The 13,886-nt window shown below is 40.4% G+C and overlaps 1 long non-coding RNA gene across 2 annotated transcripts; it reads left to right on the forward strand.

The window, feature by feature from the left end:
- Positions 1-1,424: 1,424 nt before the first annotated feature.
- On the forward strand, positions 1,425-13,272 carry LOC311427099. 2 transcript variants are annotated; one of them, XR_014687206.1, is made up of 4 exons: positions 1,425-1,576; positions 7,182-7,358; positions 8,207-8,286; positions 10,538-13,272. It is a non-coding gene; the product is annotated as an uncharacterized lncRNA (long non-coding RNA). The 2 variants fall into 2 exon arrangements; XR_014687207.1 differs by having other exon boundaries at positions 10,931-13,272.
- The last annotated feature ends 614 nt before the right edge of the window (positions 13,273-13,886 follow it).

A 13,886-nucleotide genomic window follows, 5' to 3' on the forward strand; every position in this document is an offset into this window, starting at 1 on the left:
TATAAAATATTTTATATGTATATATATATATATGGAAAAGAGACAAAAAGACACTAAAATGCTCTGGCACTGTAAGGTTTGGAGAATCCTGCATGGCTTGATATCCATGTTGTTTCAAAATCCAAAGACAAAATGTGCCTGGAATCTAGCACATACCAAAAAACACACATTTTTTCTCTCAGGAAGATAATGATAGAATGAAGGGGAATGGCTTTAAACTAAAAGAGGGGAGATTTAGATTAGAGATAAGGAGGAAATTCTTTACTCAGAGGGTGGTGAGGCCCTGGTACAGGTTGCCCAGAGCAGCTGTGGATGCCCCATTTCTGGAAGTGCTCAAGGCCAGGCTGGATGGGGCTTTGGGCAACCTGGTCTGGTGGGAGGTGTCCCTGCGTATGGCAGGGAGGTGGAACGGGGTGGTCTTCAAGGTCCCTTCCCACCCAAAGCATTCTGTGGTTCTCTGATTGTGAAATACAAAACTTTTTTAATGATGGGTCATTCAAAGTATGCTAACAGTCCTTGCAACAATAGCTTGTGCATCAATTCAACATTAGCTTAATGTATAATCAATTTGTGCATTATTTTATTTTATTTTATTTTATTTTATTTTATTTTATTTTATTTTATTTTATTTTATTTTATTTTATTTTATTTTATTTTATTTTATTTTATTTTATTTTATTTTATTTTATTTTATTTATAAAATTCCAGTTTCATTATGAACAAGCTCTTTTGCTCCACTGAGGAGCAAAAAAAGCCAAAAGATGAACCTTAGTAGACTAACTGTATCTATTATATTGTGGGTCTTCTCTCAGGGCAGCCAAATCAATAACTTTCTCTGTCTCTGTCTCTTTCTCTCTCTCTCTTAAAAAGAGATTGAAGAATTTTTTCCATGCATCATGAAACTGATTGCTCAGAAATGGAAATTATTTTGTGATTTAGACCAGATCTTGCTGTTGAAATGTAGCTAAAGTGATACACTAGAAGTGAATTCTTGTATGTTATGATTCAGGCTAGAGAGCCTGTATTTAAACAATGTTTTTATTAAAGTAATATTTAGGCTGAGTCTCAGATTTCAGTGATGCACAGATCACAGAATGCTTGGGTTGGAAGTGACCTTAAACACCATCTGCTTCCAACTCCCTGCCATGGGCAGGGACACCTCCCACCAGACCAGGTTGCCCAAAGCCCCATCCAGCCTGGCCTTGAGCACCTCCAGGGGTAGGGCATCTACAGCTTCTCTGGACAGCCTGTGTCAGTCCCTCACCACCCCTTGAGTACAGAATTTCTTCCTTACATCTAATCTAAATCTCCTTTATTTTAGGTTAAAGCCATTCCCCTTAGTCCCATGACTCCACCCCCTGACCAAGAGTCCCTCCCCAGCTTTTGTGTAGGCCCCTGTAAGGTCACCCTGGATCCTTCTTTTCTCCAGGCTGAACAGCCCCAGCTCTCTCAGCCTGTCTTAGCAGTAGAGGTGCTCCGGCCCTCTGATCATCCTCATGGCCCCTTTCGGGACTTGCTCCAAGAGCTTTGTGTCCTTCTTGTGCTGGGGGCCCCAGAGCTGAACACAAAACTTCAGGTAGGGTCAACCAAACCATATAATGGATAAACAAACCATTTTTTTGTCTCTTAAAACAGTATATTAGCTTTTCTAACTAATTTGCAGCATTGCTAGAAGATGGTGCTTACACCACTTAAGACAATTATACCTGATGCTAAATGGGTGCTACTACTGCTCTGTAGCATCAGTGCCTGCAGTGCAGGCAAAGTAGAAAGTAGTGAAATTTGCAAAAATTTAAATTCTGGGATGACTTAACTTGTTTGCTTGTTTTTGGTGTGTGTGTGTGTATTTAATTGTAAAGAAACACTTTTCTCATCTTTACAGGATAAATACAGAACTTCAGTTTTATATGTATATATATATGTGTGTGTATATATATATATATATATATTTTTTTTTTTTTTTCTGTGATGAGTGTTCTGTCTTCTAAAAATCTCCAGCCAAAACCAGAAAGAAGTTCAATTTATTGTTTAAAATCAGATGAAAATGAAAAGATGTTTATCTTGTAGCCATTCTGCAGACCGTTTCATACCAAAGCAAGGGTGAGAAGGTTCATCTGCGGCACCAGCTGCAGCCTGCACTACCTACCCCAGCCAATCTCCAGCCCACTGATTCACTATAGAGTTTTGTCATAACCTGTGGGTCAAAATAGGATTTGGATGTCACAGAACACATGAATAAATACCAAAATGCCAGCTCCTACCCTGTCCTACATATGCTCTACATTTATGACATGGCGTAACAGCTTTTAGTGAAAGGAGGGTGAAGGGGGGAAACTGGAGGGAAAATAAAACAAGCAGGGTTTGCACAGCAGACAGGCACCTTCTCACCTGCTCAGCTGCTGCCAGCTGGCACTGCTGCATAGCAGTGCCTGTTACAACTTCAGTCACTGCAGTTACAGGTTTGGTTATTGTTCCTTTGCATTACTCAAAATACTCTAAACCCTTGCTTGACCTAGTGTGTGTGTGCAACCTCCTCTCTTTTGCTCCCCTTATCGCTTTCTCTCCCTTTCTCTCTCTCTCTCTCTCTCTTTCTCTCAATTTCTCTTTTTCTTTGTTCATAGAATCACAACATGGCTTGGGTTGGAAAGGACCTTAAAGATCATCTAGTCCCTACCCCCCTGCCATAGGCAAGGATAGCCTGTACTATCCCTTTCTCTCCCTCCCCTTTTCTCCCCCTTTTTTCCTTTGTCTCTCCTTTTCTCCCCTTGTTTCCCCTTGTCTCCCCTTCTCTCCTATTCCCTCCCTCTTTCTTTATCTGGGCTTTTAACATTGTTTGAATGTAAGGCTGAAATTAACCTTTTCTGCACATCGCTATATCAAATCCATAGGGTGGCTGCAATATACATTGAAGACTTGCCTCTTCATTTCTCTAATGCTTGGGCACCAGCATGGCTCCGGGAACCTCTCTGCAGGTCCCTGTGCTTTCGGGCAGTGCTCTGGCCAGCGGCACAGCACTCGGTGTGCCAGGAGCTGTGGTGGTGCTGAGGGGCTGGATGTGCTTGGCAGAGAGCTGGAGAGGAGCAGGGTGGGATGGGTGGTGGCATCCAAAGCCTTGCAAGCAAAGCTCTTGGCTGGTGCTTGGGTGTGATCCTCTTCCTTCAGCTAAAACTGAACATAATCCTTAAACACTGATGCTGTGCTTTGGGTTTCCCAAGTCCCCCAGAGGAGGTAAAATAAGGTTAAACTTGCCTTGCTGCTTTTTCTGAACACACTGCTCTATCTTGCCTCTGTCCGGCATGAATAGCAGAAGCAGACTGGTTTAACTGGCAGGCTCTCACCGACGAACACTTTGTTATTCTTTCCACAACAACAGCATTTTTTTTAAAATCATTACAATTGTTAAGTTTCTCATCTTCCTTCTTTCACACTTTCTGACATTAACAATAGCAATAACCCTGAAACATTTCAATGAAGCACAGCATGTTCCTACCTCATGTCATCAGAGAATTGTGACACTAATCCATGATACCAAAAGTAAGAAAATAGGGTAATTGATTTGATGCTTTTAATAATCTCCTGGTTTTTGTTAAATGTTATTCTCCATTCTTTTATGTAAACCAATTTTGAGATGTTTTCCTGTCATTTTCCACAGGTATTTTAACATCATTTTCCACAATTCTACATATTTACTGGGTCTTAAGACTATTGTTTTATTAATATGACAGATACTGATGAAATAGAAATAGTAACTTGTGCATGGTGTCGAAGCAGAAGTAGTACACAGTATTGGCATAGAGATATTGTATATTTATTTAATGAATTCTTGTTTTGATTCCGATAACATCTTGTAGAAATCAGGGCTAATGCAGTTCTCATGAAATTTTCCACAAATTATCTTGAGGCAAGTATGTTGTAATTGGGTGTTGAAAAAATGTACTGCAGAAACAGCTCTAGACAAGTACAGTCTGTATTACTCAGGAAGTTGTAACATGTAAATACTTAAAGTGCATCTTTGAAATATAATGATACATAAATTCCTAGTCTAAGCATCATCAACACAGGGACTATTGGTGTGGGTGGAAACATTTCTTTTGCTCTTTGTTTTGTTACGACGAAATGCAGCACTAAACATGCAATGGAGAACTGGTATCCGGACTGGAGAAGTCCAGAAATCCCCAGCCTTGTCAGTGGCCTGCCAATAGTTTTGTCGTGTTGAGTCTGGATGGAAAACAACTTTTCTGTCTGTGAAAAATTTCAAAATGCCTTTTATTTCTATATTGGCACCAGATAATTCCTTTCAGGAAATAAGGAACATCTAACAGTTTTAAAGAGAAAGTGGGGAATTGCTCTTTCCATTAACAAGAGAAAGGAGAAGACACGATCCTGCTGCAGCCAGCAGCCCTGAACCCACCCTGTCCCAGAGACGCCCTACACATTTCTGTGCTGTTGTCAAAACTGCTCCTTCCTTTGAAACATTAATTTTCAAACAACTGTTATCCTTAAGTGGAAAAAAGCTTTCTTCTGAAACGTTTCCACCTGCTGTGCAGAACATGTGCCTGCTCCCGTGCACGGCCTGGTTGTTTCCACAGGACTGCTCATGGCAGCTGCCACTGGTGAAACCCTCACCCTGGCCCAGCACCACATTATTTTAAGTGGGAAAAACAACAACCCAAGGCTGAGGGTGCTGTTATGAGCTATTTGAACCCTTCAAGCTGCCACTCGCTTGAAAATCAGACCCCACGAGCCCAAAGCTACTGCAGGCACGGAGGTTGCCAGCTAATCAGAAAAACGGCTACAAAGAATTTGGCATTTTATCTTCAAACTTCTCAGAATTAGTAATGCTGACAATAGGTCTGCCAGCTTTACAGGCAGAGAAAATGTCCACCACTTGCCCGTTGGTATTTTTCAAAGATAAGAAGTATTTATTTGTTTTCTTTATTTTTAAAATGAAATGGAAGCCTACAGCAAGTGACTCACGATTTGAAATATCACTGCCTTCATAGCTGTGAGGAGCAAAGACTGATGGTGCCTCAGTTGATCTGAAGGGTGCATACCCAGCAAGAGAGGACTTAAAAAGATGGGGGGCAGCGGAGGTGTCCACTTCCATGACACCCCAGCTTGTCGTGAACCCTTCCTCCTGTGGGAGCAGTGCTGGGGCTGAGCAGGGCATGGCGTTGGTGTGCCAGAGCAGCTCCGGCCTCCTGTGCCACCACTGCAGGGCTGGCTGGGCAAGAGAGGCAACTAGCCTCTTCAAGGCTCTTTGGCTTTTTTTTTTTTTTTTAATTATTATTTTTTTTCTTTTTACAGAATGGCTTGGTAGTTAGCGAAAATACATTCTGATTTGGTATTTACATTGTAATTGAATTTATCCAGGAAAATCATTTCGGATTTGGCTTGACAAGGTTTGAATTGCAAAACAAGCTTTGCAACTATATTAATCAAGTCAGGCTGCTATCAGCATGACAGCCTGTTTTGCCACAGTGAGACTTTTTGTTGGTAGACTCCAGTGCCAAAATAAGCAGAAATGATGTGCTTATTCTTTAGGGGCAAGTATAGGCCAGTGTGTTTTCAACTTGCCCTTTGAAGGCCTACCCACAAAATGGTATAGGTGTAGGTCCTGTCAGGAGCAGCTGACAGGAATCACTGGGAGCGCTCCGCTGCATCAGCAGCAGATGGGCACTCTCTCTGGCTGCCGCTTACTTGCATGGGAAATCTCAGTTTAGATGTGGCATTTGCAGTCTGGCAATACGGCCCCTTTTCTGAGGGACTGACCAACCAGCCTGGATCTGCACAACCCTGTAGCTGATGACCCGTGGTCGCAAGTAGAAGTGCGACCTAGAGCAGGGATGCCCACATGGGTGTCACCAGTTCTGCCCAGCCCAGCAGAAGACCCTTGGCCCATCCCTGCTCCACGATGCTCTCCTTCCCAGGGTCACCCTCTGGGACCAGTGGGCTGCGCTCGCAAATATTTCTACCAGTTTCCTACGGGCTCTGTGTATCTTCCTCCATTACATGCTTGGAAGTGCACCCATCCATGCCCATGATTCAATACATCTATTCTGTGGCAGAAGCATATGTAAAAGACTCTTTTCTGACCACATTATAATGTAAAGATGGAGCTGGAGCCTGTGAGAGCCCCCAAAGGAGGTAACACAGCCCACCCCCATTAAAAAAAAAAAAAATCAGATAATGCTGCTTTAATATAATAATGAACCCTTATGTAAGCACTTTTGATGTGAAAGTTCACAGACGAGAAAAGGTCTTTGCCAAGGTCCCGTCCTGAACCCCTTAATTAAAGGAGTAGTCCTGTTAATTTCATAAGATTACTTACCTAAATGTGTACCACTCCTGTGAAGAAAGTGGTGCATTATTTAGCCCTAAACAAATTAGACTATGTTAAGCAGATTGACAGGTGAAGAGACCATTACAAGATGAAAAGGAATCACAGTCTGTTTTGTTTTGAATGCTAGTTTGCTTATTCTTTAGAAGGGCACAGAGTGGAAGGTATTCAAGGTTTGTTTTTATCAGAAGTAATCCAATCTGCACCTAACCTTCATTTTAGTGGGCTGAATAAGCCTACCTCTGGAAATGTCCTTCGTTTGCCCCTCCTCTCTAAGAGCAGTTCCTCTGTATCCTTGGGACACTGCATCTGCAAGTCTCGTGTTCTCCAGGCACTTTGGCCTCTTCACTTTCCTAAGCTCCTCAGATACACCTGGGGTGAAGTGGAGATCTCCTGCCGAAACTGATGGCCTTCTGGAAGACATCTGTGCCGCTTCAGGCTAAGCTTGAAAAGCAGCAGCTAGAAAACAAAACCTGCTCCAAAAGTGTTGTGTGCATTTGTGGCAACGTAAAATACAAATCAGAGAGAGAACACGATCATTTCTATTAAAATCATGTTTGCAGTTCTTCACATCTTTCTGCCTAGAGGTGCCTTTAAGAAAAGTTCAAGTAATATTTTTGCAGTCATCTGTAGGGACTAAACACTAGGCTGAAAATTGACAAGTCAGCAGTCGGCCTGGTAGCAGAATGCCTCCATGTGTCCCTCTGAATTTTGGGTTTACTTGAACTGGGTGCTAAGTCTTTGAAAATTGGATTTACATATGGCCATTGATAATTGTTTGCATAAGCATTAGCCAATAACTGCTAAAAATCTGCTTTTTGTCTTATCTATCTATGCCTAGGTTTTTGGAGCTCTCAAGCCTATCAGGTCCTACATCCAGATAAATGCCCCAGACCACATCCTACTGCAAGATTACTGTTGTTTTTTTCCCAGTCCTGGAGGATGTTACGACTGGTGATGGTAGCTTACATCTCTGTTGCCATTACCATAGGCTGTCACATTCTACCACAGTCCTAAGGTATCATATTTTGAATTTTATTTATCTATCTATCTATCTATCTATCTATCTATCTATCTATTTATTTATTTTAAATGAAGGATTCTTTTTAAATATGTTTAATAGCATATTCTAATTCAGTGAGAAACAGAATATTGGGTCACTTTTTTCATTAACAGCTTCAAAAACAGTTTAGTCAGAGATAAGGACAAGAATATAAGCTTTGGTTTCTAAAGAAGTTGACTCATGAAGTCTGAATTAGTGGGAACAAAAGAGATACTTACCTAATTTTGTTTACACATAATTACTTTCTGTAATTTTGTTTTCTTGTACCTTCTCTGGTAGTGAATACTGTAAAGGGTGCAATGATAAGAGAGTGAGGAACTCCTATACAGCATACACTAGTGCTGCTGTTTTACCCATACCAGCCGTACCCTTTACTGAATATAGGTTATTATATGAAAATATAAATTGGAGTGTTTAAGGCAATATAAGTAAGAAGCCCTTCAAGGTAACTAAAAGGCTCCTGTTTAATTATAGATTTATTATCACAGGTTTATTAAAATAATTCTCAGCAAAATTAATTTTCTTTCAAGGAGCAGAACACTGAATTATAAGAAAAGTAATATTGAATCATGTGCTAAGATACCAGCAGTGGTTAAATTGAATCAGTAAGCTTTGCATCTAATGAGTCTGGTTCCACAGCTATCCAATTAATGTATACTTGTTATGGTGGAGTTAGCCTGAACTAAATGCATATTACCAAGATGAGCTAGCTATATAATCAGTTCTGTTAAGACACTAGTTTTTTTTTAACCTGTTACTACCTGAAACTGCAATATAATGACTAAAATTTATTTGTCATTAAGGGCAGGGACTATCAAAGACTGAGATCATGTTTTACTACACATATCCGAACTGCAGGTAATTTCTCCTGAACAATTACAAGGTAAACTTTCTTTAATATTGGTTTATCCTTACTATGAAAAAAAAAAAAAGGACAGAACAAAAGCTTGAATGAGTGACTCTGACAAGCTAATACTGAAGAAATCTTATTAATTTAAAATTGTTGAATGAGCTGCGTGGCAATGCAGCCTGAAAACCTGAGAGAGAAAAAGAACATTTAAAAATGCTGTAAGCTCTAAATAAAACATAAAAATATTTTGTGTGTATGCATTGGGGGGGGGAGGGAGGACCATTACACGTAAGTTGGTGTTTGATATGTGGCATATAATTACAGGAAGTTTGTAGAAGGTGCCATGATACCTGTCAATTATCAGCAGGCAGAAAATGCAGATAACATACATAATTCATCAGCATACTGCCCTTTGTTGTTAAGCCGACTGATTTAGCTCCATAACATAACTGCTTATTCAAAACAAGACATTTAAATTCAAATGAAATACTGTTACCTCTTCAAAATGCATTCAGTTATTATACTGATTCAGATGTACATATATGCATTGCTAAATGTTAGCAAGGAAGAGTACAACTGCACTAATTTATATGTGCACACAAATTTGTTTTACTGTAAGGGAAAAGAGCAGCTATCAACATCAGTCAGCTCTTATATTATGACATGACAGAAATGCCTTTAATAGAAAACATCTAACAATTAAAATGATGTTAATGTCCTCAACATATTTATTTATTCTGTTAGTTTCACACAATTTATTTTAATAATTGCAAATATACTTTAATTTTGATAGAAAAATCAATGCAAATGTCAATTCAGCTTGATTTCTCCATCTATGGCATTTAATTGGGCCTCCTTGAAGTCAGATAATTCTTAATAAAAAAGCCATGTATCTAGGTAAGAGCTAGCCGCAGGTGTGAGTCAGATACGGTGGGGTATGTTTTCATGTTTTTATTCTGAGTGTGTGTCCTCACTTAAAATGAAAAAAAAAAAAAGTAATAGAAATACAGAGGGTCTGGAAATTATAAGTTTCCATTGTTTGCACGGGAGAGAGAAAAAATCCATATTTAGTGGGACATTGATCTGAGATAAAACAGAAAGTTGAGTACAGTACAAAAAGCACAAGCAAAGGAAATAAATTAACCTCCTATTTGCATGTTTGTAATACAAGAAGGAGAAAATGCATGGTAAAACCAAAGGGACAACAATAGAAAGCTTGTCAAGGAAATGTGTTCTGTAGAAAAGAAAGATTTTAGTAGTTGGAGTTCACTCCCACAAGGCGAGTGGGAGCAAAAAGCTCTCCTGCTTAAGCAGGATTTCCACAAGGTTTGAACTTTTATGAGTGATGAGTGCATCACACCCATGTAAAAGGAAGCTGTGAGTGTTCTCATTGCATATGAAGGTCTGTGCTACTGTACTGAAGCTGCCACTATCTGATGGATGCATTTCCCTTACCAGGGGGTTGTGTGCATTTTCCTGTGCTGTGTCTGACTCTGGATAGGCACATACACACCTACAGCACACTGCATCCTGTGCATAACTAAACAAGCACAAAATCCTTCTGTGAGGCAAATCTTTTTCACTCAGAAAACTGCTTTTCTATATCATCAAATTCTCAGTGAATTTTAGCTTCTTATCACAAGGTAGCTTTTGTATCAGCCCTGTCCTTAACTGCAGTGGCAACATGTCGGGTCATACATTTTACACTGCTGATAGCAGCAGGACCTGAGGGTGAAGAAGACAGTGGTTTGCCTGTTCCACCGGATACACAGCACTTGGCCTGGCAGAGATACTACAGCTGCTACGGTCTTGTGTAAGTGGGTTTGCATTCTTCCCTCTGCTCTTATCAGGATGCAGCCGTTGCTGCCTGACATTCACGTGCTGGTCAGGCTGGCAGGATGTAGGCAGCTTTATAAAGCAGCACTGGGAGGGGAGGAACGAGCAAATTTCAGTATGAAACCTTTCACCAAAACACTGGGGGCATCTGGAGCTGGTGTGAGGGGTTGCTCAGACTAGAAGAGGTGAGGTGATAATCCCGTGCAGCTCTATCACCTTCCTTCGGCAGCTGATGTCACCGAGGCAATTGGTGTCACTCCAGTCTCTAGGTGTAGCTGCTCCACAGGCAGTGGTGAGCACGCCTGACTTTTGTCAAACAAGCTTTGTAGGCTGGTCAGAGATTAAACAGAGTATGCTGGAACAGGGAAGAACAGGATCAGAAGGAAAGCAAAGGTTGTGGTTTTGTTTGGGTTGTTATTCCTCTGATTTATTTATTTATTTCCTTAAGGCAGCATAAACCAGCACTGACATGAAACCGAAGCAATAGAAGAGGGTAGGAATAAGGCTCTGGAACTGCAGAAGGGAGACTGAGCAGATAAGGATGTCATGTGGAAGGAGGAGTAATAAAATCTAGTAAATCAGATGACATGAAAGATCTGATCGGAAAAGGGGAAGATGTGCCAGGGATCTGTTCCCTTTCTGGGCTGCGTTTAACTAAACAGAGTTACTGGCACCTTGCCCTTGTTCTGTGATCCTTTCCAAGCATTATTTTTTTTTTTTTTAATGATGATGATGATGATCCCTTGTTTCTACTACTGACTTGAATGAGAATAAAATCACTCACAGCTGAAAGGAAAATCCTCCTCATTCAGCTTAGTAAAATGTTTTTGCTTTTGAAAAGGCTGTTGATGGGAATAGCAGAACAAGAAGCAATTGCCTACAACCTGGTTCACACATTGTTAAAAAAGGAGGGACCGGCTGCAAAACCAGGTTCATGGGAGGAGCTCATGCTGACCCCCTTCTCTGCATCTCAACATCTCCCAGAGCACAAGCACTTTTCTCCCCAGCTGCCAAGGTGAGAGCTGCATCACCGCTCCACTTTGCCTAGCTGTCACTCAGAGGAAACTATGCCTATGCTGTTTCAGGGCTACGAATATCCCCTGCTGGCGTGACTTGAACCAAAGGAGAACAAGTATTGTAACACATGATAATTCACAGTAGAGGACATTAATTGTCAGTCCTCTTAATCCAGATATACTTCATATGCTTAAAATGTAGAACGGCATTGTTTTAATTTTTGCATGTGCAGCTGGATTCAAAAGCTCTTTCAGTCCTCCTGATGATTACATGGAAAGTTGTCCAGTAAATGTAGGAACATGTTATTTTTATTTTTTGTTTATCCTTCCTGTTCTCTTGTTTATTCTTGCTGTCTGGGTTCTGGAGCTAACTGATATCTCAATGGGTGGGGCATCCTTTGGCCAGATCCGAGTTGTTGCAGGTACCGAATCTTACTTTATATTTTATCATGCAAACTCACTTCTGCCATAAAATGCTGCCTATTTGTTCTAGCAAATACCAAACTGAATATCCATAATTAAAATCAGGTTTTGGATATGGCACTTTGCTTAGCTGCAAATAAATTCAAATTAATTTGTCAGCATGTCAAATAACACAAGTGTTGCCATATTTGTGTCCAACATGTAACATAGACTCTCTATCCCTGATAGCACTGCAAAAAGTAAGCAGCTTATTTTGAAGCACAAGTAGAAGAAATAGTCATTTCTCCTAAGGGAGTAAAGCTGTACTCAAACATGCTGGCTGCACAAAGTATTTAGTATACTTACACGTTATTTGTTTACCCTAAATGTAAAAATTACTGTGCTGCTGATTATTTTCTTTAATTATCTATAGTTACACATATACACATTATGGGTACATGTATATATATGTATATATAATTTTCTATGAACATATATTCCCATGTAATGGCAAGATGGCAGGGGAATGAGGACTGGAAGGAGTGGAAGGCAGCCACTGTTTGGATGGGCAGAGGATGTTGTCCCTCTGCAGTAAGATGGAGTGACTGAGAGGCACACAGTTGTCAAGCAGCAGTGAATGTAAAAAAAAATGGGAGGCTGAGAGGAGGAAGTACAAGAGAAGTCTGGGGAGCTTCTTGTTTAAGCTTTGCCACCAACCTAAAAAGGACATTTTAGCTACCCTTGATGGTGTTTTATTTATCTTCTGTCACATGATTTGTATCATGCTTCTGCTTGCACCTCCATAAGGCTTGTGAAAGGCAAGAGTGTTCTTCTGGCATGGCTCCTTTGGCTCTGCTGGGTCAACAGCTCAGTCACAGCTATTGTCCAAAGCAACCAACCCACAATCCCCTCACCAAGCCCCACGACTGCAGTAGGACCTGGCACATGTTGTTGAAATCTCACTCACAATTTGAGATTGTAAACATCTAGTTTCTTTAGACTGGTTAGTCGTAACTCATTCTTGTTCACGCATTTGTAAGAAAATTTGACCACAGAAGAGGAAAGAAAAATAGTGCCCAACCCTAGCTTGTTCCCCCTGCCCCTATCCCCCCCAACAATTGGAGGGTTTAGGGATTAAGTGGTACCTAGAGATTTCTCGAAGTATGTATGGGAGTATTAAACAGAGGGGATGATGCAGAGGAAGCATGAAACAACTGGCCCTAGAGTTAGATAAACCTTCAAGTAGCAGGAAAAGAACAGAAAAGCTGATCTCCTAAAATCCACTATTCTGTTATTAATCAATGCTGCTACTCATGCATACCAGGAGAAGTTACTTTTAGGTCCAGATGGATATAACGTCCTTGCAAGGTTCAAAGACAGTCAGATCAGTGACTTCTGGGGAACAAGTTGGAATAAAATTTTATTCTTTTTCTCACTGATCTATTGTGGATGTTTTCTGAGAACAGACAGAAACTTCTGCCATTCAATACAGGTGTCCCCAGTGGGTGGCAGTCATGAAGTATGCCTGAGCCAGGCCTGAACGCAATTTATAAAAATGTGCTGTTTATATCTATGCCCTGTTGTTATTAATAGAAAGGGAGCAATTGCAAATAAATTTTAAAGTAACAGGGGAAAGCTTCATGCTTTATGGCACAAATAGTCCTTACAGACAAAATTGTGTAACATACTCCTGTAATGTAAAAATGATGATTTGTTCTGTGTGAATTGTTAAACCAAGAATTGTAAATAAAAAATACACACTTTCTTCAAACGTGCTGTGATAGACACTTTATTTACAGTATCACATTCTGGAATAGGTCAGAGACCATGCTTCCTGCGAAACATTTCACAAATTCTTAACCATATTCTTGACATAGATAGTTGATGTGCAATCCATGCAATCTCCTATTACATACAAGGTCAGATAGCTACCAAATGTCAACCAACGTTCACGTGGCTTGAAGAAGAATATAGAAATCAGAACAAAAACATATTAAAGTGACAAAGCTAAGCAGCTGCTTTAAAATATCATGTATAATAATGATCATGGTCAGTATAAAGATATGGCTAGCTTCTAGCAGAGACAGACTCACGGGCTTTGCAAAAGGAGTGTTGGCTTTTAGGTCTCTCAGCAAAGTTGCTGTCAAGGGCTTTTGCAGTCTCTGTTCAACCTTCATTTTTGATAAAATACAGGACACTATCCCAGTTAGTCAGACACAGGACAAAGGACTTGAAGTCTCTAGTATGCAGTTGACTGCTGGCAGTAAGTAGCAGGTATTAAAATAGCTAGACTCGGGCAAATACTAGGCACTTATTTTTCAGATTAGTTAAAACAGCATCTGCTTTTTATTACATGGTTTTCAGATGCAGAACCTCAGA

This window comes from Aythya ferina (genome assembly GCF_964211825.1).
Source record: "Aythya ferina genome assembly, chromosome: Z".
Taxonomy (NCBI): Eukaryota; Metazoa; Chordata; class Aves; order Anseriformes; family Anatidae; genus Aythya; species Aythya ferina.